This window comes from Anopheles moucheti, chromosome 2 (genome assembly GCF_943734755.1).
Source record: "Anopheles moucheti chromosome 2, idAnoMoucSN_F20_07, whole genome shotgun sequence".
In the NCBI taxonomy this organism is placed as follows: Eukaryota; Metazoa; Arthropoda; class Insecta; order Diptera; family Culicidae; genus Anopheles; species Anopheles moucheti.
The window spans coordinates 84,428,514-84,454,540 of record NC_069140.1 but is presented as its reverse complement, the minus strand read 5'-3'; the positions used below and the strand labels follow the sequence as shown (position 1 = coordinate 84,454,540).

At 43.6% G+C, this 26,027-nt stretch overlaps 1 protein-coding gene across 9 annotated transcripts in view; it reads left to right on the top strand.

The window, feature by feature from the left end:
- The window catches only part of LOC128297517 (protein kinase C, brain isozyme-like), a 71,556-nt gene that overhangs the window by 13,502 nt on the left and 32,027 nt on the right, over positions 1-26,027 (top strand). The window lies entirely within an intron of this gene.

The following is a 26,027-nucleotide window of genomic DNA, read 5'->3' as shown; positions in this document are numbered from 1 at the left end:
CCCGTGGTCCGTAAATAGGGCAGAAATTGCAGGAATGATTGAACAGCATGTAAACAGGGGCGGGGGTGAATAAACAGACGCGAAACAGACGGTGCACTACAATAAAAAACGGTTGAACGGTCAAGAAGATGCAAGTTGCAAATTGGATGCCAAAAAATGAAAAAGCAATCGAAGACGCTAAATCGAAAGTAAGCATCCACAACGATGCGAAATGATTTGAATAAAATGTCAGCCGCATGTTGAAACGGACGACATTTCAAAAAGGAATTGGTTGCCCCGGTTCGGATGCTAAGTGACGAAGACGATGCTACCGAAGCAGAAATGGGTTGGAAGGATCGCACGCAAGGCAAGGGCAACGGAAAGACAAAGGCCGCACACAGGAAAGGGCTCAACAGTGGGCACAGTGCTGTCCGGGTCCGGGAAGGCGGAGATGAGTGTTTCTGATCGTGCTTTCAGTTCGTCTGCTTACCGTGTACCGGACGAAACAATGTTAATTATGTTGCCATTTCTTGGACCGGCTGTTTCGATTGCCAGGTGATTGCTCAAGCCGTTTGGCTTTATTTGGGGACAGCACGAAATGGAACGGGCGGGCGTGGCAGGAACCTCGAAGAATATTCGATTATCTCGGAAGGAAAACAGGTGACAATTGGGAAGTGCGTTTTAAGTTTGTAGACATTTCACCAGGAAGAGATACAATTAATTCACCCACTAAGAATGTAGCAAATTAAGGGCTTAATGTTTTGGAAGCAATTTAACTTAATTTCAATACTTTAGCAGATCTGGAGTGCGATTTAATACGCCTTGGAGTTTTTACTGTTTCGGGGTGGCCTGGTGGTGTATCCTTACCGGTGCCGGTCTTTTCACACGACAGGACAGGTTCAAAATCCCATCCGGACCAATACCTCGTACGCAGGGCTGATTATCCCTCCTGAAAGCCACGAATGACAGGTCCTAGACCTCTGGAGGTTGTTGTGCCGATAAAGAAGGAGTGATCGATAACTTCAAATGCTCATATTCTGATCTGATTGTAGTCATTGTGATGTCGATATAGTTGTAAGTTTTATCTAAAAATATTCACTTTAAAGTTGTGCAACGTGTTGACTTTTTGTCTGTTGATGTTACTCCGTAAGGATCAACAGAAAGAGGTTGAGTCTAGCATAGATTTTTCTTGTTTGGAACAGGAGTCTATGAATTCATTTGTTCGGACTTGCAACTGTTCGTGCTGCAGCAGCCACATGATGTGCAACATGGTCGGGTTTAATGTTAAACATGGGACAGAATTTTTAAATCCCATACGAACATGTCACGCAGCGCCAATGCATCGTCTATGGTTTGGTGAACAGTCTCCAAACGCGGACACCCCGTCGCCAAATTCATCGCAGGCTACTTTAACATTTAGTGTTTGGAGTGGAGGTTGTTGCCTCCAGCCTTCGAAACCTTTACGAAGTCGACGTGGTACGTGTTCCAAAAGAACGGTACAAACATGGTTTCTGAACGTTTTTTAAGACAAAACTCGTTTGGTTCCCAGCTCTCCGGATTCGAATTCTATCGACTTTTTGTTCCGTCAATTCTCAACGATTCTTGGACAAAATTCCATGCATTCCGTGCGTGCCGTTTGCTTTTATCACAATAGCAATACAAAGGTAGGGGATTTTATCTAAAGATATGTTGCATACCTTCTGTGTTTCAATAGCAAAAATCAGAACATTATCTAGGTTTTTCCATAAAGTTTCCAGTGTATTCGATCTTATTGATAACGGTATATTCTTGGAGAGATTTAAAAACGCAACTTTAAGGTATTATGCTATTATTTCCACTCCAAGAAAGTGCTCTCAGGTATTCACAAAATGAACCTTAGAGTTTTATATTCTTGTTTATATACTTATGTACAATATGAGATGGTAATTAATCGATTATTAATTTTTGTTTATATATTTCTTGTTGAAAGAACCCCTTAGAGACGAAAGTCTAATCTAATTAACTAAAATAAGTAGAACATGTCACGAAGTTAGCTCATTGTTGAAAATGTTTGGTGGGAGCTGTTGGAGATCGCGTATTGTGAGCTTAAATTAAAGCATTTTCTATTCACACATAAGTTTATTGGCTCAAAAAAGAAAAACAACAAACAAGTCAAACAAGCAATAAACAATGGTTAGTAAAGCAAGCTAATGAATTGGTTTTTAACATAAATGAATGAACGAGAGAAAAACTTGACTTGATTCACGAAGCAGTTCAATAAAGCTCGTTTTCAATTCCTGAAAACGCTGCAAACCTATGGTTTGCATAAATGAAAGGATACCTTTCCATTGTTATCTTTTTGTTTTTTTACTTTCGTCACAAAGAAACAACTCTGTTGCACTACCCTGGTCACTACCGTGACAAGATGAACAAAGGAAAATACGTCAAAACATTACAGCCGGCCGTCGCATTCATCTGCGGGACGGGATGGAGTATTGACAGCAGAAAGCTCGTAGCGTCAATATTTCGTCGGTGGCCCGCGTACGTGCTCCCGTAAGCGATGGATGAGTGGCAAACCGTCCACAATACACATTTTACCGATACTGTCCGTTACACCGAAAAGCGGTAGCCGTGGAAGTGGATGTCATGTCTCACGATGGTGCTTCATCGGAACACAGATGGCACAATAAAAAGTTGGAGCTGGACGTTAAAGAAAACGGAGTAAAAGGCGTCCTCTAACGGGCCGGGGCCCCGTCCCCGTGCTGGACATTTATAATGGACGCAGACGGCAAACAGACACGGCCACTGCACAGCCAACCCCCACTAACGGCACAGTGCAGCATCAAATCAATTTTCCGAAAACAAAAGTGTGGTAGTGTTCCCTTTCGGTTCGGTGATTTCTGCCCGGTACGTGTGATGTCCACACGATTTTGGTCTTCCTTTTTTTTTTTTTGCAAACCCCGGGCTGGACCTCGGGCTTGGGAACCATTATCCGGACCATCGTCATCACTGGCGCGGTGGCGTAGTATGTAGCACAGTAGCACAATGTGGTCGCTTTTGTGGCGTACCGCAAAGGCGAACCTCGCGCCCCGTCGGGGGTTCCTTGTGGGGTACACGGAACTGAAGGAATTTTCTGCTCGGGAGCAAGGCTTTTTCTCGTCTTCCCGCCCGTTGGTTTTTCATCGCATCGCTGGTTAGAAGTTCTTCCAGTGCTAAATGGCCTTTCAATGAATGCGGTGGCCTGTTTGTGGAGCTTGTACGACACACACACAGACACACACACGTAAAAAGGCACAAAATTGCAACCGGTCATATGTGTGCTACACGCTTCGTGGAAGCGAGAAGCGATATGTTTTCCTCGTTGAATGTCCCTTTTTCCATGGAAAGCTCTCTGCCGCATGTGTGCGGGAATGGTCACGAATGGTGGTAACGGTGGAAGAGCCTGAAGTACACACACAGATCGGTCGCAGGATTGAGGAAGACACACGCTAGCACACAAGTAAAGCGGAAATGGACGGTGCAACATGATGGCTGTTGCTAGCGTATGTATGCCCGTGTGAACCTTCCAACAGCGGGATGCAACGCTCTTGTTTCATTCGCTTTGTTTGTTTTTGTTTTCAGGGATGCCCGTGATGCGTGGTGCGGGGTCGTACTTGAAACCCCCGACATGAAGGCAATCGATATCCCCATTTTCCATCGACACTGTAACACGCTTTCGTTGGACAGGCTGCTGGTAGAACAGCTCATGCTAGAGCTACCGTTCCTGGAGATGGCGAATAATAAAAAAGCCGAAAGTGCTACGGCAAGCAAATTATGTTTTATTGCGCCTGAAAGTATGCAATTAAAATAATTCTACGGCAAGCAAATGGTGTCTGTTTAGCTTGCGCCTAAAAGTATGCAATTTACAATACAAAACGTACCTGACTAGCATAATTTATTTGAGAATTAAAACAAAAACAAGAGAATAGATAATAAAAACAGGTTAAAATAGTGAATTTACACATTTATAAAAGTATCAAAATTCATACTAACTTCAAAAAAAAAATTAAAAATAAAGATGTGGTAATTAGAAAGGAGTAGCTAACGTTTGCCCTGCCAAAGCAACCACCATCATCAATCGATAAGCAGCCGACACACACACACACCGTTCGCTTGGGCGTTTTGTTGGGTTGTAGCAAAAGTTTTAATAACTTTCCACTACCCGTGTTCGCCCTCCCATCTTCCCGGCGCATCCCACTGTTACGGGATAAGTTCATTAAAATCTGAGCTAACAGTTTGGTTTTTGTGGCACGCCCGGCCTAAAGGAAGAAGTTTTATCAACCCCGTTTTTTGGGGGTGGGGGGGGGGGGGGTGGGGGGGGGGGGCGATAAACGGGAACGGAAATGGTCTGGCGAGTTTCAACACACAGTTTCAATCGTGGTTCGTCTTCGTCGGTGGGTTGAGACGATGCAGCACCGTGCCACCGTGCTGACCTCAATTTTAATGTGCAAGCTCTTGGCCGGGTGCAAAAAAACAGGGATGGTGATGCCGTGAATGGGCGGCGGGAAATTGTTGTCCTTGTGCTTCCAGAACAACCGGGTGCTGGTACCGGAACTGTCCCCTGTGTGTCGACGTCGGCTAAATGGTGGACTGTTGTTGTTATGCCGCACCGTGTACATATGCATCGCCGTTGTCTTTCGGTTGAGATGAGATTGTGCTTCCGCTTCCGGTTGCGCCGTGAATCCGAATGACCTCAACCTTGCCGAGCAGGCAAATTAAACTGTTGAACATGGTGATTGCCAGGCCGGGCGGGATGTGTTGCCGCGTAATGGTAATGGTGCCGCTATCGAGGAGGACGCTGCTCGCAATCTAAATCTAGCCAGCAAGCACTCGAATTTCGTTTGCGATCGTTCGATACACCCTGTGCGGGGCGTGATTATGGGAGATCTTTGCTTGTCTCTTCGAAGTCTTGTGCGAGTTGCATTTCCGCGTGAGTGTTTCGGCCTGACGTCAGCGACGTGTTGCGCCAACGCTGGAAGACATTTGCCCGAAATCGGTTCCATCTACCCCCGGGGGGGGGATGACATTGCGGTCGTGTGCATGATTGACGACCTCTCGCTGGATGTCGCTGGAAAACCGATGTACATGCTGCGGTATCTGCTGAAGAAGGCACTAGCGGAGACGCTTGGAAGCTTGGAAGACAACGGTGACAGTGGGAAGGAAAAGACACTGGCCAGCCACCAGGCCAGGCCAACCTGTCAACCGTGGTGAAATCTCGCACCCGTACCGGTAGAACGATCTATCTTGCTATCTTATCTCCGCACACTGGTGGGGCGGGGTTTTCCATTCTGCACGTAGAAGCACCATTAGCACCTGCACCGCTTTTTTACGGGAAGCAGAAGCAGAAGAAGAATAAAAAAACCACCCCAGCAAAGGGGGTCGATAAGTCTCGTGGCCACACTCGCTTGCCGTCGTTTGTGGCCACGGCCTGGTTGGTACACGGACACGGCCGGAGATATTAATCAATGTCGGATCTTATTTCATTATACATTATCCATTCGCCGAGATGAAAGTAGCGCACACCCCGGGCTTTACTGCCGGGGGCACTACCTTGTGTGGGTGTGTCCTACGTTCGTATGGACTATAAATAGCGTCAAGCGGAGTAACATCTTCCATCAATTAACCCCGCCACAGCAAAGGGGGGGTTGACTGATAGTCAATCGTTGATTGGTGGTTTGTTTGCCGTCGATGTGGGCAAACATTATTACTAACAAATGTGTTTGTTTTCATTTTGCAAAGATTATTTGCATAATAAGTAGGCGCGCTAATATATGTAGGGCATGGGGATAAATTAAATTTGGAATAAAAAGAAAGAAAAATAGCGATCCCCTTTCATAAGGTTGACAGTTAATGAAGTTTTGAAGCGTTTATGATGGTGTTGCATTTAAGAAATCTTTTGGAGGAATGTAATACGAGCGAAACTTAAGAATAGAGCTTTTAGAATTAAGAAACAACTTGTAAAAGAACTTGTAAAAGATGAGAAGGATTTATAAATTAATAAGTATCAATTAAATCTCCAAGGATTCGCGAATCTACAAGCTGAGATTAATGAATACCTCTGAGGAATTTAAATTTCAACTGGATACTTTCAATAAGATTTATTTCAGGATTTCGAATCTTTTGAATATTTGATTTTAAAGAATTCTTTAGAATTCACGAAAAGTCTGAAGTTTAAGAACTTCTAAAATTCCAAAGTGCTCGAATGTATCTTGAAAGATAGCAGAAATAAAGAGTCATTGATTTGAACTCTGATCGTTGAAATGATCTCTGATATTTTTAAATTCTTTTTTGATCTGAGTGATCTGGTGGTGAATTGACCCAACATTAGATCGGGATTATTAATCAGGGCCTCAGGTAATGTAGTAATGAAGTTTGAAGTTTAACAACCTCCAGAATTCCACAACTATTAACTGTATCTTGAATGTATCCTTGAAAGATTCATGATTCTTCTTAATAGAGGTATAGGAATCATCGATTTGATACAAAGATTCATTTAGATTCTGAATGCATCTGATTCAGATTGACCCAACTCTAGATCGGGATTATTAATCAGGGCCACAAGTAGTGTAGTAATGAAGATTGAAGTTTTAGAACTTCGAGAATTCCATAAATCTTAAATGTATCTCTATTCTTGAAAGATTCTTGATTCTTCATAATAGAGGAATAGAATCATCAATTTGTTTCAGAGATTCATTTAGATTCTGAATGCATCTGATTCAGATCGGGATTATTAACCAGAGCCTCACATAATTTAGTTATGAACTTTAAAGATACAAACTCCCCATAATTCTATACATTTTGAACGTATCTCTATTCTTGAAGGACTCTTGATTCTTCATAGTAGAGATATAGAGTAATTGATTTGATTCAAAGATTCATTTAGATTCTGAATAGATCTAATTGATCAGGACTTTATTAGGAGTCCTACAAAGGACTTAGGAGGAGTCTTCCAAAAAGGGTGCAAACAAAAGTATGTGTACAGTTTTCATGTTTCAATCTACTGGATATAGTTGCCTAGAGCATGTTATCATCACATTTTTCACATCACCACCCAACTCAGCCATCTGGAAGTTTAATCTCATTCAAAAATCTTCCCAAAATCCGTAAATTTCTCATCCAAAATATTGTACACGAAATTCGATTTCGATAACCGTAGATTGTAGCAATGCTTATTAGGTGTGCCGCATGTTGTGCGCCTCGCTGATAGATTGATAATCATCAGCATGGTTGGATGGCCTTTCGATTGAGTTAGAAGCGATAGAAGCAACAACAACATCCAACCAAAAAAATGGCAACCCAACCAGAAGTCATGTGGTTGATCCTAAAATTAACTTTATTACCGTTAGCGCTCATCGTTCGCCAGCAGTCTTATCGGGTACCGTGCAGTACCCTGAACGGTAAAGTTGAACGGTAATGAAAATGTGTCTCCCGCTTTCTTCTCCTCGTACGTATCCAGCACGGAGATAAGGTGCGGGTCACCAAAAATTGCGACGAACCTAGGCGAGCGCGCGCTAGTGTGTGTGTGTGCCTATCGATCGAAAAGCCAAATATCTTCCAACCACAAATGCGTCCCTCGTCGTGTACCATCTTGGCGCACAGGATCACATCACAGCTTTCCCTCGGCCGCTCCGTTACCTTCAGGGCCCCACAAGGAAAAGGGCGAGCATGATGCAACGCTACGCGGGGGTACTGCTGGCGCTGGCTTTTAACGATAAACGGTTAAAGCTGGGACCGTTTAGGGAAGGATGGAGGCAGGGGCGGCGACGGCACCTGAAGCCGATCCGAAAACCCCCCCGGTCACGGTGATTTCCTCCAGGGGAAGCTTACTGGGTTTTACTACCATCTCGAAACCATATTCTTAGCGGGCGCATTTTTTACGCCCGAATAGGCGCCTCCATTTACGAGGCGAAAGCCTTTTACCGTACCGAGATCGATACCGTTTCTCCCCGGGCCCCGTAGGCTTTACCTTTACGCCGGGCGTGTTGTGTGTGTGTGTGTGTGCTGTTGCAGCGCTATTCCTGGCCGGGGCACTAACACAACCTGACGACCACGTCTGGTACCGTGATCTGATTTTCTCGTGCATGTCTCTTGCCCTACCCACATACGCCTCTGCTTGCCTCTGTGGCTTACGGGGATAGTTGCCCCGGATCAGGTTAACCGGAAGCAGTGCTACCAACCGAAATTTCAGGGCCAAATTGCCTCATCCCATGAGGGTACGTGTGTGTGTGTGTGTGTGTCGGTAGCCCCCCCCCTCTCCAATGATGGCAGACAAAGCCACAGAGCACACCGATCGATTCACCATTGAATTCGGGGCAAGAGCAAGAGCAAAGACGTAGGCAGAAAGCTTAGAGCACCGTAATGATGGTTACAACAAAATGGCCATCACACCGCAGAGCAGGATGGCGGAATCGTTCACGGTGACCGCAGCACCGTTTAACCGCCGAACAGGTGGTGGGGAGGCCAAAAATGTGCCGGGTTGTCAGGGTTCGAACCAGTGCCTAGCCTAAGGAAGGTCAGAAACCTTAATCACCGAAATGTCCAACAATCTGTACGGACCCGGACCCGGTGGTTTTTGAACGCACGCTACACTATCTCTGGTCTATCCGCTGGCTGGTGGCCTGGTTTTAGCTGACAACCGATAATAACGACGGTAACAACAAGCCAACAGAGAGAGAGAGAGAGAGAGAGAGAGGGAGAGAGAGAGAGAGAGAGAGAGAGAGAGAGAGAGAGAGAGAGAGAGAGAGAGAGATAGAGAGGGGTTCACGAAAAAAAAAAAACACCACAAACTCCCCACACTTGATGGTTTTGGTAAAAAAACGTTGAAAAAGGTGACCCTCCGGGGAACTGACCACATGCGTAAATTTTTCGGAAAATGGGGAAATATATTCACTTTTGTGGTGTCCCATGCCCCCGGCAGCGGGACGAAATGAAGGTTTTACTGATGATTTTTGGACAGGTTGGAGGTGGCCGTTAGGCCGTTGTCCAAAAAGAAAAAAAAAACACCTAATGGCTCATAATGTGTGTGGTTTAGGTGAATTGTCTATTTTAGAGAGAGAGAGAGAGTTTGGGAAATTCAGGGATTTTTAATAAAGAAAAATGGAAATTCGAATAAAATACAGCTTTAGATATAATTTATTTTTATGGTAACGTTTTGTTTGTTTGTAATAAAAGTAACTTATATAGATTTTTTTATTGAAAATTTCCGAACTGTTAGGTAGTTTAATTCTTCATAGTTCTTCATGTTTACTGATATTGCCAAATATTCAAAATTATCATTTACAAAAGTGCAGAGTAAGAGTAACAAACGAACCTTGTTGATTTGTCGAAAGATTGAGAAATCTTCAGAAGAGAAATGTTTGGAAACAAATTGAAGAAGTTACCACTGACACTACCTTTATGAGCTGCAGAATAGCCAGATTTTATGATTTTCGAGGATTTTGGTTCGGAATTTACACAGCATTAATCGAGCAGATATCTTGTCCTGAATTTAATTCAAGGTTCATTACCCTGCCGACAGTATTTATTTGCAGGTTTTGCTGTAGAATACTGTAAACATAACCTCACCAACGTCGGACATCTTATTAAAAAGCTTTATTTTGACATTTGTCAGTCAGTGTGTGTGTCATTTGTGTGTCACCAAATGTCATTTTCCAGACTTTGGTGGTTGAGTCGGCTAATGAGACTGACTGATCTCGTCAAACCCAGGCTTGTTTATAGCGCTTTTCTTTTGAGACAGTACAGTGCAACAGATGAGTTGCAATTAAAACGAACAAATGAAGTCACTGAACCGAGCTCTTCTCTCGAATGTTCTTCATTTCTCCAGTATTTTCGCTTCAATCAACAGGCTTGATAGATAGCAGTGACTCACCAGTGCCACTCTGCACGCTCTTAAGCACGCAAGGTATTAAACATTCAACAATTGCAGACGGAGAAGAACAAAAAAGGGTTGCAACAAGAATGCGCAAGATACACGCAAGATACGAAAGACAAATCAATACGTAGCGTACGTTTGTTATTTGCCCATCATCAGCCACCAGCTTTCCATCGCAATCGCAACAACAACAGGTTCTTTCGCCTGACACCGCACTCAGGGCACTCAATCAAACTGCACGTTAAATCCATTCCACCGCCGAGCGTAGGAGGCCATTTCTTTTTTCGTTGTTGTTTTGTTTCTCTCTCTCGCTCTCTCCCGCTCTAGCTGTCATTTCCCTGTGCGTGTGTGCGAAGTTGTACAATCCGTGAAGGACTGTGCACAGATTTACTGCAGTGAAAGTGTGGTCTAGCAAAAAAAAAATCCCGATCCGAGCGGGTGGCAAATGGTGGGAGAGCAAAATGTATATATGTGTGTGTTTACTATGCATTGGGTGAGTTGAAGCTGAGATCAAGCCGAGCTACAGACTTGGCTCGGCGTTGTCAAATAGTGACGTCATCACCCAGCAGGACATCTTTCCAACCTGTCGGTTGACCTTTCGCAGGGCAAGGAAAATGACATGACGTACTATGGAGTGTGTACGTGTGTGTGTGTGGGTGAGAATTTCGCTACATAACCAAACAAAACCAGTAAATAAGCAAGCGGCGGAATGACAAAAACCTTCTCGAACAGATATTTATCCGAAAGCGCGCGCGAACTGGCTTGCCATTTTTCCTACTCAAAGCTTTGTTCCCCCATGGGGGTCGTGACCGTGGCTGGTAATGCGCCCCACCGGGTGGCGAGTGTGGGCAAAATATGGATATGGCTTTGTTTCAACTAGTAGGTGTATGCGTACTTGAGTTGTGTGTGTGTGCAGGGCGAAGAATGAAACGGTCGGGCAAACATCGGAGCATCACATTAGGATGAATGTGGGCAATAACATTTTTCTTCATAACCGAAGGATTTTATGATGTTTTTTTGTTGAGCGTCTGTGTGGTGGCGATGTTGTATGTTTTGTGCTGTCACCATTCTTCTCCAGCACGAGGGAAAAGCTTAATTTCGTTTTCGTTTTGTATATGTTTCTCGGTTTTTGTGACATTTTGTTTCCCATCTTCAAAACCATTTGCTTTCTCATTCTCTCTGTGCCATTTCGATGCCACGCTGTTTGATTTGATTGTCTTACAAAACACATTAATTCAATCGACGTTTCCCTGAAGGGGTTTGTTTTCATTTTTCGGTTGCATAAAGCAAAAACGCAGCAAAAGGGCACCCATCGGCACCCAGCCCTTCAGCCTACTTTGCTTTGAGCTTTCCCCGAAAAACAGAAAACAAAAAAACCCCTCGAGTTGATGGTGAACATCCTTTTTTATTTATGTTTACCCCATTTATTTATCTTAATCTTTGGCGTTCCCGCTGTGCGCGAGATTTGTGGAGGTGTATTTTTCCTCCTCCCTTCTGCGGGGACTCCCAGCTCTTGTCTGGCTTGTGGGAGATGTTGTTGTTGTTGTTGTGCCCTTCCCAAGTACCTTCTCGAGCGGGCAAACGTTTTTTTTTTGTGAGCCCATCCGCTCATCAGTAAATGTCAAATTTAAATGCAATACCAGCCCAAAAATTTCTCGGAAAATATTGGTACGCGCGACGTAAAGGTAAAGGTCATCGAGGATGTCGCAAACGCTGGGGGAGCGCTGTGCTGTGTTTGTGGTAGTGGGCACACGATTAGCGCCTGGTAGTTTTCCTTTCGCGAGTTCGGTTTCGGTTTCCCAGCGCCACGTGCATGTTGTGTGTGGGTTCACACACAACATCGAGCGGGAACCCTGAAAGGAACCACCCTGCCGAGTGGGTGGGTGGGTTTTGTCCGCGGGCATACAGATGAGGACATTTTCTGCCCCACCCCCGTTTTTTCGGCTCCGTTTGCAACAGATTGATTGTGTGGTGGTGGAGCGGTGCGTGAGAGATGACCTTTTACATTCCCTTGGAGGGTCTTGCTGTGATACCTTTACTCATTAGTGGCCGGTGTATGGAAAGGAGTAGGACCTTACCTCAGATTGGGCAAGAAGAGGGTTTTTTTTTCACGCAACCGTTCTCCTGCCCCTGTTTTCCGGTGTGCGTGGGTTTTGCTTGCGCAACCTGTTGTGCTCGTGCTGTTGCCGGGGCACTGCGCTATCTGGGCACAATCTGGGGGACCGGTGGACAAAACAAGATTTTTTGCCCCCCCCCCCCTCCCCCCTTCCTTCCCCAACTCCCACCAGCACATGTTACAAAAAGGCACAGATAAATCTCACAACCAGCTGGTGTGCTTCGCCCAAAAGGATAAGTCAGCAGCAAATAGCAGCAGCGTTGATGGAAAATTCCAAACAACATTTTCCCGCTCTGTTCGGCAGGGATTGGGCCTTTCTTCCGCCACACATGGGACTGGGTGAATGGGAACGCAAATTCCAAAGTTCATTTCCGAACGGTTCGCTTCGTTGGTTGAGAGGCAATCGAGCCGAGCCGGGGGACCGAAGATGTTTACCGTCTTACCGTCTTACCGGCTATAAATGACTCCATTCTGGCATATTGTGGAATACCGATGATAATGAAATGTATACAGTTCCTTGAAGAAAAACTAGAACTCTCGGTACGATACTGCATTCAATGGGTGGCGCCTTCCAATTCTTGACCGTTCTGAGATGAGACTATTCCACTATTGCTATTCTTTGGCCACGACAAAAAACTTTCATGTGCTGGAAGTTTCATGCATTTACACCGGCACTGTACGAGAGTGCCATTACTCGGGTATTGTCCGACTTGCAGAAGATGCCAGTGACTTGTTAGGAATTCATTAGAATTATCTACCGTTGGTGAGCTTCCTTCATCTCCGGAATTCGCTCGAGAGAAAGAGAGAGAGGAAGGTTTCCGGTATGAAAAGCGAGATGTGCGGAATTCGATATCATGTGACGCTTTTCCCTCTTTCCCCGTCTGTTTCCGCCCGCTATCGGATTGGGAAGTGTATTTGATTTGATCGCAGTAGCTCAGTGATTGTAAAATCCCGAGCTCGGCTCAAGTACTTGCAGCCGCCCCACTTGAAGGATGTCACCCGATTTTGCACAAAAACCGGTAAATCAAGAAAAGGGCTTGAGATTTAGATTACGTACCGGACCGGTGGTCGGATTCGGCGCGGATTTTGTGCCGCGTGGCGCAGTGGAGTTGGAGGATTTAGTCGACTGGGGAATTCTGGAATATCGACTGCCCGAAACACGGTCCTGTGAACGTTCCTATTGAAGAACGCTATCAGTAATCAATTTGGTTGAATGTGTGGTCCTCCCCACACTCCCTTGGGCTGGGAGATACTCTCGAATTGAGCTCGAATTGTGGTCCCAGTAATCGGTCCCAGTAATCGAAACCGATTGAGAAGCTAGGTGTGCTGTAATGTGGGTTTGCAATTACAGGACTAAGAACCTGTTAGCTTGTTGCTGGGTATCAATCAGTCAGGGAATCTGAGTTCCAAAATACCTGAGAGGTTTGAGATATTGTATGTATTGCTTCCATATTTCCAGCAGATAAAAAAAAAGAGTAAGAATCGAGGCGATATTAAGTGATTACTACTAACATACCACACACCCGTTCTGCCCGTCGGGGCTTTTCCCCGCACTCCCATGATTTAAGGCATGGTGGTTTTGTGTCGTGCCTTCTATTTTTAAACCCCTTTGATCTCGCATGCCCTTGGATGTTGGGCTGCCGAGGTCTTTTTTTCTTTATTTTATGTTGCTCTCCTGCCACGGTCCATGTGACGGTGGGTGCCTTAAATGGCAAACACGAATGGTGAGCGATATGGAAATAGCTTGTGCTCAGTCACAGGAATGAAATAACGCTGCTGGGATTGGATATCATGTTCTGATGGCGTAGCGCAAAAACAAGCGCACACACACACACAGCGAGAAAGAGGCACACTTCTCATCACAACAAGGACAGGTCCGGGTTTTGCAGTGGGATCTACCCGGTTCATTGGGTGAGGATCGGTTCCCATTCAGTCGCAAAAAAGCATGTCGGGCCGGGGGAGAGGGGGGCAGGTATTCTATTTCCATCTGTGCTCTGTGGATGGCCATCGGCCTGGTTCAACAAGTTTTTCTACCAAACCCACCCGCCCACCCACCGCTCTGCGGGGGTTGTAGGGCTTTTCATCTCATCTGTTTTGCTCCCTGCTGCATGTTGGTTGGTGTTGTTGTGCGAGTTTGAGGTTGGATTTTGATGACTGGATGTGATCGGAAAATGACCGTGCCTGGTTGGTCCCCCTTTGGGTTCCCTCGGGGGGATTGTTTAGTGAACGCTTTGCCCACCCCCATCGAGCATTGTGTGTTTTTTTAGCTACGTTTTTGATCTGAAACAATCACCTGAACATACACGGGTGTATCCCATTCCACCTAGCAGCTGTGTATCCTGGTTTTGAGGTAGGCCAGGTTTATGTCCAGGAATGGAAGAGAGAAAAACAGAAACCAGCTCCCGAAAACCTCAAAGTATCGAGTTGCCTTTCATCTTCATCGAAACTGTCGGGTGTCGGTTTTACATTAAGCTCCGACAGAAGAGGACGAGCTTTTGCATTCTAACTATCCGATCGCTACTTCGAAGATGGACGTTGTGTCCAAAATAAAAAAACGGATTTCGGTAAGCTTTGCCACCACAAGTTCGGCAAGGCAAATGAGATTCTGATCGTCGTGGTTCGGGCAACAGTTCGTGGTACAGCAACAGTTTGTCGGGTAAAAAGGGCGACGCCTTAACGGTTCAGTGATGCCGAACGCCATCAGCTGGAATCGGGTAGGTCTGAGTGGGTTGGAGCTTACGTAACATGTAGCACACACGCGGAGGAGAAGAATAACAAAAAAACACAAGCTAAATTCCCGTGACATGACGCGTTGTAGACGTGTGATGGTTCCGTATACAAATGCACGAGTCGAGACCGTTAATGGGAAAGCTTTTGGGAGCCTATGGCTCGACACCGGATATCCACATTGAAAAGCCAAATGACATTTGTTCCACTGCCAAGTGTGTCATGTCACGAAATCTAGTGGGAAATTCAGTCGGAACAAGTTAAAGCGTTGTGAACATTGAACAGCATATGGTGGACACGTGATTTTTCCACCTACCACAGACAGCCGAAATTCTAGTTCAAGTTTTGTTTCGCATTGAAGGTATGTCTTTGTTGGAGTAGGCGTTGGAGTTGAAGTTAAAGTATGGGAAAGCTCTTCAAACATGTTGCTAACGACAACACCTCACCGGCACAGGTCCCAAGAAACAGTTTTGCCACACGCGGTTCCACACTAGCCCAGGGTGAAAATTAAATAAAGCGACAAATTTGAGCTTCATCTGCCGTAGACCATTGTCGTCCGGAAGTGGTCCCAAATCGTCGTACCGTGTGTGGTAAAGCGAGGAAAAAAAGAACCTGCACGGACACCAAAACCGTTGTCAGCCGCCGGGGTATGCTGGCCGGGTGGCATTAGTGAAACTTTTTCACGTGTGCTCAATTTTCCTTCCGGTGCTCGGACCCCGAACCCGCTTCCCGCTTCTGTAACCTTATTGAATAATAAATGCAATGGCACCACGTTACGGAAAGAAATGAATTTTCAACATCTCGTAACTGTCCTAACCCAGTACCGGTGTTCACCTTCCCGTTGTGCGATCCCAGAGTACGTTCGCTAAGCGGTAAAGCGAAGCCGTGAGCGAACTTATGGTGAGCTACTTTCTCGAGGGAGTTTCACCCGCAAATCGACATGGGTGAAAATCCTATTACCTGGCCCTGGTGTGACGTTTTTCTTTTCGGGAGTTTTATGTTTTCCCAACCATCACCATCGGACCATGCCACCCGCTCTACCGCTCGCAACGTTCGAGTGAGTTGGAGCGTAAATTATTCTGGCTTCCCTTGGCAAGCCCCGTGAGTAAATTCCACAACGGCAGAAGTGATCGCGGTACACGGGGCTTTTTTGCAGAAGCTAGCCGGCCAGAGTTTGTGATGGGCCAAGGTGTGCAAATTCAATCATGCTCGGTGTCGCGCTTTCGCAAACGCGTCAGTGACACTCGCGTTCGGGATGGGTGAACTTGATGAAATTTATCAACATTCCAAGCTGAATATTGAAGTGGTTTTAATTTAGCTGAAATGAGGAACGCGGGCCAAAGAAGAATGTTGATGAGTGCATGGGAAGTGGAATTGAGAGAAAAAAACGCGCAATGAAAAGCCCCACACGTGTATGTATGTTTCATGACTTTGCATAGCATACATTTAGGCGCGAGTAGGTCGATTAAACGCCTGAAATTATGCAATTTATTGGAAAATAATCTTTTTCAAGGTAAATTAGAATCGCGAATTGTTTTCTTTGTGTAAAATTGCTTAATTTTAATAATTAAATGAAATAAATAGCATTGTGCAATAGACAACACTCTTTTTAGGGTCTTGAAAATTTTGGAAAAAAATGTTTTAAAAAGTCAATTTATTTTAATCTAATTGCTTTAAATGGCGTAATCCTTGGGAGTAACTTTTACAAATTGAAAAGCATATTTTCTAGTGCCGGCCATCCAACCAAACCCCTCCGGGGAAAGGTTCTTAAAGACATATTCCCCGGGCGAAGGTACAAAAAAGGAGAAAGTTTTATCCTGATCTGACATCGGTCATTCATCACGTCAACGCCTAAATGTTCTCGACCAGCCTTTCTTGTCCGTGCTGCTGCTGCTGTTCTGTTGCCCGTTTGCAGAAGCGAGCGATCCAATCCGGGAACAACGATAAGAAATGCGGCAAAATGTGACTAAAAACATTAAGGGTGCGCTGGGTTTTGGTTAAGAAATCCTTCGCCCGACACTGGGAAAGGAGTCAGGGGGGGTGAAAAAAAAAGGAACCAAACTTTATCACGACGATAACCCGCCGAGGTAGAACGAGGTGACTATGGCACCTTCTGGACATCAGCACAATCTTCCGTTTATGGATTTACGTTGTTATTGAAAGGAGGAGAAAAAAAGTGTGTACACTTTTTATGAACGTAAGAAAATGACCAATCTTGATGGAAGCGAAGAAGCAAAATAAAAAAATAACTCGGGCTTCTAAATTAATATTTGTCAGGCACGATAAGAAGTCAGCTCGAACAACGTACCGGATAGGAATTTGAGGCACTGTTTAGCGAACGAAGCACACACATATAAAAGCGCACGATGAATACAGTTTTCGCCCGAAATGTTGATCTTTCTGAAGGGTGTTACAGGCAATGGTATCGTCTATAGGCGTAACCGCCATGTTTTCATCCCGCTCTGCAACACTGCAGCTATCTGCTACTGGAACTCGTTAGAGTTTTCACTTTGCCCGGTGATCGTGAAGCTTTTTTAAAGGGAGGGCGAAGGAGTAGTGGATGAGGAAATAATAGCATAAAACACGAAAAACTCCAGAACCGGGAATCAACTTCGTCCTGAGAGGCCATTTTTGTGGGTGTGTGTGTGTATATGCCTGGAACATACCGGGAACCTAAGGGGGTGACGCAAGTGTTTGCACTGAGGTTTTCCGAAACTTTGTCCAACCTTAACTTCTTATTCGATCTCTCTCTCTCTCTCTCTCTTTCTCTCTTTTACACTCGTTTTTGTTGGGTGACACTCGAGGGCATACCTTACACACACATACACAGGCGCGCAAGCAAACACATACAATGTGGTAGCCTGCAGAAGGAAAACTTTACGTGGAAGGAAAGCCCACAATCTTCAGAATGGGAAGAATAACTTCAGTGAGCTCAAAAAAAAAAAAGATAAAACACACACACACACACACACAGAAAAATAAAATTGGAAAAGTATTTGAGAAGATTCACACAATGTTCCAACCAGGCAGCAGAAGCCTAGAAACCAGTTTCCTGGATGGTTTGGTTCGGTAACGGAAGGCGCGATACGCGGAACCAATTTCTACGGCGCTGTTGCTGTCCTACGGCGAAATGTAACAGGTCGTTTCACTGCTCTACCGCGCAGTTCAGTTAATTGTTGGGCCATTGAATCTTACAGTATAAAAGTACCTCAATGCTACGCTAGCGAACATTTCGGGCGAAAAATAAACAAATTATCACCATTATTGACCAAATAACTTAATTTGACTTGAAACAAAATGGCATAAAATATGGGATATCAACACAATTTATGATTTGTTTGTGCTTGCTTGTAAAGCTAAAATTATTTCAATTAATATTGTTTAATTTTAACTGTTGTGTTTATTGTTTATCATCGTGTAATATTTACAGCTTTGCTGTTTTTCATTCTTCGTTTTCTTTGCTAAAGTTCAGTCTTTTAATTGTTTCTTTCAAATTCGAGTAATATTTTGATGTATTGTATTTGTGTTTGGTTATATTTTTTGTATTTGAACCATTATTTAATAATTTTACAGTTGTTTTTTATTTCATTGTCATTTTTCATTTTCATTTTCATTTCATTTTTCATTTATTTATTTTTTATTTATTTTTTTTTCTTTATGTTTCAACTTTTATCTTTTAGTTTAACTTAATGTTTTCATCTGTCGTTAATAGCAATATAGCTATTTTTTAACTATATTGTCACCAATGGTTAATGATTTACTCGTTTGCTGTCATGATGTTACATAACGCTTTGTAACAACATCAGTTATCTTTCCATTTTTTTGTGTTCATTCTTTCACCGAGTTCTTTTACAATTTAATTTGTTTACTTTGAATTGTTCGCTAATAAATCTGCTTGCATTTACCTTAATTTAATTTATTCCTTTTTGTTCTTCTTCTTATTTGATTGTGTTTCTTTTTTCTTCCTTTCACATTCCACTTTCGTTTCGGTCGCCCTGTCGCAAATGAATGAAGAAGTCACCACCCATTCGGTTGGTCCGTGTGAAAGCCGTTTCCTATTAAGCGTTTTCGCAATTTCCCACAATCTGTTTCCTTTCTGCTTCGGTCGCCCAACGAGTTTGTCCGGCTTTTGGGGCTTCTCTTCCCATTGCATGGGACTTCCCCGGAGGGCCACACTTTTCCACGACGGCTTGCAAAACTGCCTGCCAGCCATCTTCCAGCTTCGCTCGGGTTACTTGCTTACCTCGCGTCGTGTCGTTGGTTTTAGTTTCTGTGTTTTTTTTCCCACTGTTTTTGCGGTTCGTTTCTGAGATATTGCATTTTCTTCCCTCGCAAGCGCTTGCCAGAGGGTGGCAAAAGGACATTGGAAGTGCTTTTGCGCTAGCTTTTTTGACGTCTTAAAGGTGCCGGGGCCGGCAGTACTGGTAGCTGGTTCAATTTCAAACCACATCCACAGTACAGTATCATCGGCACAATGCTTACGGGGGTTTGTGTTTTTCTTTTCCGTTTTCCCCCGTTGTTGTTGAGGGAAGTTTTGGGAACCGATCCAAATTTCCTATGGCATTTGTTCGCGGGGCAACAACTTGTTTTTTTTTTTTTGGTTTTGTTGGTCGCTCTTACGCCGCGTTTCGGTTGATTTCCGCTGGGTAATGGATTTACCAATAGCCGTAGATGCTGAAAGCACGGATTGTGGGAGCACACGTGGGAGGGCTACCAATGGGTGGCTTCGTTTTTGGGGTTTTTCTCTTGCCTCTTCAATGGCAGCAACAGCAGCAGCAGCTGGTTGACGGCCGCCGGCTGTAGCAAACTGTTTCGGTACCGTCGTTGGCCATGTTTGCGCTGTTTGTCGGTGGTGATTGTTTCTTGTTTCTTTTTTTTCTCATCTGTGTTTTGGTTGCTTTCCTTGGTTTGGGAATGAAATTTGACTTCTCTACTTTGCTGGACGCGAAAAAAAGCCACCATTATACAGTAGCAAACTTTCTTCTATTCTTTCACGGCGTGTCTATGGATCAAAGTCTTTGTTGCGGTACGGCAAGTGTAATAATTGTCGTAGCAGTGGTAGCAGTTGAAGGTGAAGGCAAGAAAAAATGCTTTAATTGGAAGCTTTTCTTCTGGACAAACGTATCTTGAAGCTTTAATATTTTAAGAAACAGTTGTGTAATGGATAAATACATTAAATAACGCGAATAAGAGACAACTGAAGTTGAAGTAGATTAAATGAAAATTTTTAGTATCGTAGCTTGCCGTATCCACCTATTACACTCTAAACTGTTTTAAAACAGATGAATGTATTATAATTCAATTTAATTTAACTAGCTAATCAGCCCGGTTACAGGGCTATGCAACAGAATTCCGTTGTGTACGTAAACTCAAAGATGTTTAAAAAGAGGGTTTCTTCCCAATTGATGGACGTTGTTAATTTTATTTTATATATTTTTTTTGTTCTAATATAGCATATTTCCGTATACTAATATAGTATACACCGTATACTAAATAGTATATCTCTAGTGTACCAAATTAGTATATATTAATTTTATTTCTGTCATTTTTGGTGTTCCTTTCTCAAATTCTCAAATTGCGCATCTGTGAACGTCGATACGTGTGACTTCCATTTGGTAAAACCATAATATACATGGAAAAATAAATTGTTGGTGAGGGGATCATAGAAGGCATAGCGAAAGAAAGCAGTTTAAAGAAGAGATGTGAAATCAAAAATGCTCCACACAAAAAAAGATCCATGGATGTGGGAAATAATGTTACCATGGAAACGTTATGCGTCGCCTCCAACTAAAATTTGTATAACGATAACCATATTCAGAGCTGTATAGCGGTGCAAATATCCTGTCAGTTTCGAAGATCTTAAGGAAATGATGGTTGGCGGACATGATGAGGACTCATGCCCTCTCAACAAATTGGTCGTCAGTGACCCGTTCGGTATGAGAAGTTGTGGAGCTCAAGAGGAGTCAAACTCCTCTCTTATTCAGTAATGTCTAACTCGATGAAGTTGGGGCACGTGATCAGTGCGCTAAAACTATCCCTCCCATGAAGATGCTCGACAACGAATATAAACGAGTACTGCGAACTAGGTTAGCTGGTTCTTGATCCACTCCACTAGTGGAGCTAAACCCATTCACTCACCTTGATCTTAAGGAAGTTTAGGTTCTAAATTTTGGAACTAATTAATGGTAAGGAATGTACGGGTTTGAATGTTGGTTGGGGCGCTTGATCAGTGATGGACTCATACCCTCCCAGAAAGATGATCGTTAGTGACCCGTATGGCACGAGGAGTTGATGAATATAGCAAGCTCTTTGGCTGAGTCAAGCGGAGCTAAACTCACTAGCTAATTCCGATATTAAAGTAATCCTCATACAGTAATTTCTAACTTGTTGAAGTTACGATGGTTGGGGCTTGTGATGGGTTGCGCGACAGAGAATAGTAACGAGCACTGCGAACTCTTTGGCTTGATCTTGATCTGGATCGGTTATTAAAGTTTTAGATATAAGATTGAAATTCGAATCAATCTGCGTGAGTTGATAGTAACCTTCTTAAAATTGAAAATGAAACTCTTATCTGATGTATTTGACATATTGGACATGCCATTAGTGAGTTTTGAAACTTCTCGTAGAAGATTCACGTTAACTTACTCACTTGCTAGTGAGTGAGGGATTCAACTCACTCTCTCATTCTCATTTAATATGCTCACCATTAACTCATCTCATCATCTCTAAACGAATAAGAATGCTATAATTCAACCAATCTAATTAATGTGTGTGTTTTTTTTTGCACTAAATCCTATTCAAAAATTTTCCATCTAATAAGCGTATCGTTTACATGCGGATGAAACCCACCATTAAAGAAGATTTTGTTCGATACAGAGTAAAACAAAATGTTAATCGATGACAACGATGGTTCCGTTCGTTAGAATAACTAAAGAGATGGCAGAACCATCAAGCAAATGGATGAAAGGTAGGCGAAATAAATCAACCTCCGCCGGTATGGAAGGTTTGGGCAAGGCCGGACCCTTTTGGGGAAGGTTTGGCGAACGAGCAGAGTGAAAATGCCGCGCTCCGAAGGGTGGTGTTTAATTTACGCCGAACTCGATATCCTTCGTATCGGACCATCATCCATCATTCGGGGCCAAAAAAGGGACGAGAGAGCTGTTTTTTTTTTCTTCTGTTTTTTGCTTTAGCCCCGGTTTAGGTTAACGCGTTCGTTCACCGGCAACACGGTACCCACGGTTTGCCATTATCACCGTATTTTCCGTGTGGTACCATTACGTACGAGATGGCCATTTTCGCACGAAGGTTTTCGCATCGAACCGAGAGTTAATGGGTTTCGACGATGATGAACCCCGCGGACACGGTTTTGGGTTGTATGGGTGGGTGGTGGTGGGTCCGATAAGGTAGATAAGTGCGTGAGAATATTCTTCCATTCCTTCGGAGGTGGGTTGGGGGGCGGGGAGGTTTGATGGGTGGATGAATTGTTAGGCAAGTGAAACCGAATAAATTACACGATTAAATATTCATTTCGAATTTCGATCCTTCCTTGCTCATCCTGGGCCGCAGAGCTCGGGAAAGCAATTCCTTCCGCTGTCGTTAGGAATATTGATGCGCATAGCATTTTCTCTCTCTCTCTCTCTCTCTCTCTCTCTCTCTCTCTCCCTATGTCTATATGTCTCTTGGCAATTTTTAGGCTAATGGGAGGAAATGAAGGCGAGGACAGATCACGCCAGAAGTTCGCCCGCTCGTTCGTTGCTTGCATTAATTCGGTCACCTTTCGCCTACGCGGCGTCTACGGTCTTATCTCGGTCTTCGGTCGTCTAACAGCCATACCAAGCTACCGGGGGGGGGCAATGATTTGCTTTGCAATAAAATCTGCCGGATATTGCCGTTTGCCGAGAATCAGCTGGAAAAGTGCACCCACCGTGGGCTGGAATTTATGCGTGTAAATTATTGAACGCAAAACCCAAGACTCTCAACGGGCGCCCGGCTAGGAACGGGAGATTTTACGGGCGACACAGAACGATACCGGTTCCATATGCCGTCCCGTTCGGCTGCTGCTGTCGGAAGCTGTTGCTTTATGGATGATGGGTTTTGATAGGCTTTTTGACGAACTTCACCATCCGGCGCCACCGCCGCGGCCACCGTGTTGCGAGAAGGAGTGGAGAAGCTCATTTAATTTTCACGCCATAATAAATAAAGAGCAAACCGGTATAGCGATGCGTGCACGTTGTGCCGATTTACCTTTCCGTCACCTTTCGAGCACTCTGGTTGAGGACCCTGGGAAGGTTGGAGGTTTTTTTGGGGGGGCGTAGGAAATTATGTAGAAGCTATTTTGATTTGCTTTAAAATTCAATGCTCAAAACGGGAAACCTTTCATGTTGATCCGTTAGAATGGTGGTGCGGTAGAACAGGGGACACTAAGGCTTTTGCACACTAGTTGAAGATCAAATGAGGGAAAATATTTGGCTAATACTCGATACCCATCTCACTGCCTGCGGGGAAGTGATCGAGGACCGGTGGAAGGTGGAAATTCCAAGCAAGGATTACTCTTTGAGCGCAAAATGTGTTTGTTTTGTCTGTTTATTTATGTTCGATGCGTTCCGCTCGGCCGTATACACAGGCATTCACGCTTCATCAAACACGCGTACGGCAAATCGCGTCGGTTTGCGACCATGCGTGCACAAGTGGGCGGCCTCGAGCCACTGGAAATGGAAGCGAACGGAACAATCAAAGCGCAACCGGAAACCGGAATTTATACGGTTTATTTTACGGGTTCGCATCTGTCACGTGTTTCGGTGTTCGGGCGATTCGGCTGATGATCAATTACGGGAGAGCCGACGCGGAGGGCCACCGCTGCCCGGTTGTGGAAGTAAATATGAATTTTATTATGTGGTGAATGTGATGGTGATGGGAAAGTACGCTAAAGTGGAAAAAGGGGTTTTTGGGAATGAAAACAAAAAGTTACAAGCGTATTGGTGTTGCGCGTGTTGTCACAGGACTGGCGTATGATATTTGCATAAAGATTAACACATTAACTATTGATTTGTTTTGCTCGGGGTTTTTTTGTTATTTCCAAGAAAGGAAAAGGAAAGCACGATGTTGGAAAACCGATTGAGCACTATTTTTATTCATTTCTTTGCATCCATTTTGAAAAGAAATACTGAATAACTGTCATTACATCACTGTTTCACTGTGTGTCCAAACCTGGGTGACGCTCTTGTGCACTTAGAACAAAAAAATGTTGTGGTACAGCCGAGATACGCGACAAGTTCGTGTAATTTTGCACGTGAAATTCCATACTTTATTTTTACATGTCAAATTTTCACATAGACATTTTTCTATTATAAGAAATAATTTTCATTAGGATTCACTCAAATTGTCGAAATTAACGTAAAAATAACAATTATCAATGTGCTTCGTAACGTGAAAAGAAGCACTCGATTGCTGAATACTAAATATAAACGATATTATGAAATGAATTCGAGTTACGCGAATTTTGTACGTTGTTTTTCTCTGACATCTATTTCGGTTTGGAATTGTTTTGCCGTAGACTTAATTTACCGAAAACCAATCTTTGATAGTCATTTCAAGGAAATTTGCTATTTTTAATGTGGTTTTGCTTGAGAATATTAGGGCTCATTCAGTTATTACGTAACGCAACGTAACCCCTTCCCGCCTCCTTGTTGTAACAAAACGTAACACTGATCGCAACCCCCCTGTATAGATTACGTAACATTTTGTCAACATCCCCTCTCCCACTCTTGCTTGAAAAAAGTTGATGAAATTTTCTTAAGTAATCCATTTAATTCAATCGTATTCGGTTAAAGGAAATAATCCAATTTATACAGCCATGAAACTGCATAAAGTTATGTTTTCAGGCAGTCTGTATGTTTCATCAATGTAATTGATATAATTGTCATGCACCACGTTAACTAAACCATGTCCAGGTTCTAGATAAAGATAAACCGGATAAATTACCGGAAGACGCTTCGTATACAAGTCCTCAATCATCACATATCCCAAACGTAGCAACATTTCTCAGAAGCTCGAAGCTTACATTACATAATACCTTGGCGAATCGATGTAATCTATTAGGGCCAAGAATTCGTACGTAAATTATGTATCAGTACTATCAGCACTACCAGCAATTCTTTTGCGCCGTTGTCTGCTATTCCTTCTCATTAATAATTCATATTTTTGACTAACCTTTTGTTTTAAGAAAAGACTGATTTGAAGGTTTTAATTAAAATTACGATTGTTTAACTACATTTGTTGGTAAAGTAGTTTTAGTGACTGCAATTTTGTCACTTAACACCCAACGGAATGGCAGATATTTCCCCTGCCTCTATGTAACAAATCGTAACGCTGGTACTAACTCCCTTCCCACCCTATCAGCGTTACGTAATAATTGAATGAGCCCTTATAAGTATGTTAACAACAGTTGCCCCTGGCAATAATTGTAAAAAGATCGAAATATTATTTTGTAAATTACGATAGTGACATTTCGAAGTGAAGAAGAAGTGACAGTGAAAAAGACTTATATATAGTTTGATAATACATGACACGAGCCTGAAATCGTCGAGACACCTGAACAGAACAGGCTGTAGAAAGATCTCAAATTCTCATCGCTCTCAGGGAATAAAATATATATGATTTATTTGAATATTCTCATGAATGAAGAATGAGGTTGAAAAGTAGTTACAATTTCTTGCTTAATCTTTTGCTACCTTGGGGTGGAGTAGATAATATTCGATGAAAGTGAAAAGCGACAAGAGGCTCCATCGTCCTCTACCTATGTATAAGTCGTTTCATTAAGCGATTGTGAGATGCGTGAGTTGTGATTAAAGTTGTGGTTAAAGATGTTTGTGAATCGAAGCAGCGATCGACTCACATATGAAATTTCAACCAGTATAAGCTTAATCGTCGCCTTCTAGATGTTTTCAATCATTGACAAACAGAAAGGAGTGAGTAAGAGAAGCACTTCAACCAGCAGACACTATTCCCAAACGGATAACAGTCAACCTTCCAACACGTTAGCCGGTTACAGCGATGAAATAATCTCCCATACTTTAGGCAACGAACGAGAATTGAATTACCGTGCTGTGTTGTTTCGGTTTCGTGGTCACTGTTCGGCAAAGCTGTTACCGTTTGATGGACGAGACTGTAACGAATGAAGCCAAAGCATAAGCAGCCGGGTACCCCAAAACACACATCACAGCAAGCTGTGACGCTGGGAGTGTACGGAAAAATTTAATTATTATGACAAACGGCGCGTCACTTGGCCTCCGCACGAAAAAAGCAAAAAAACACGCT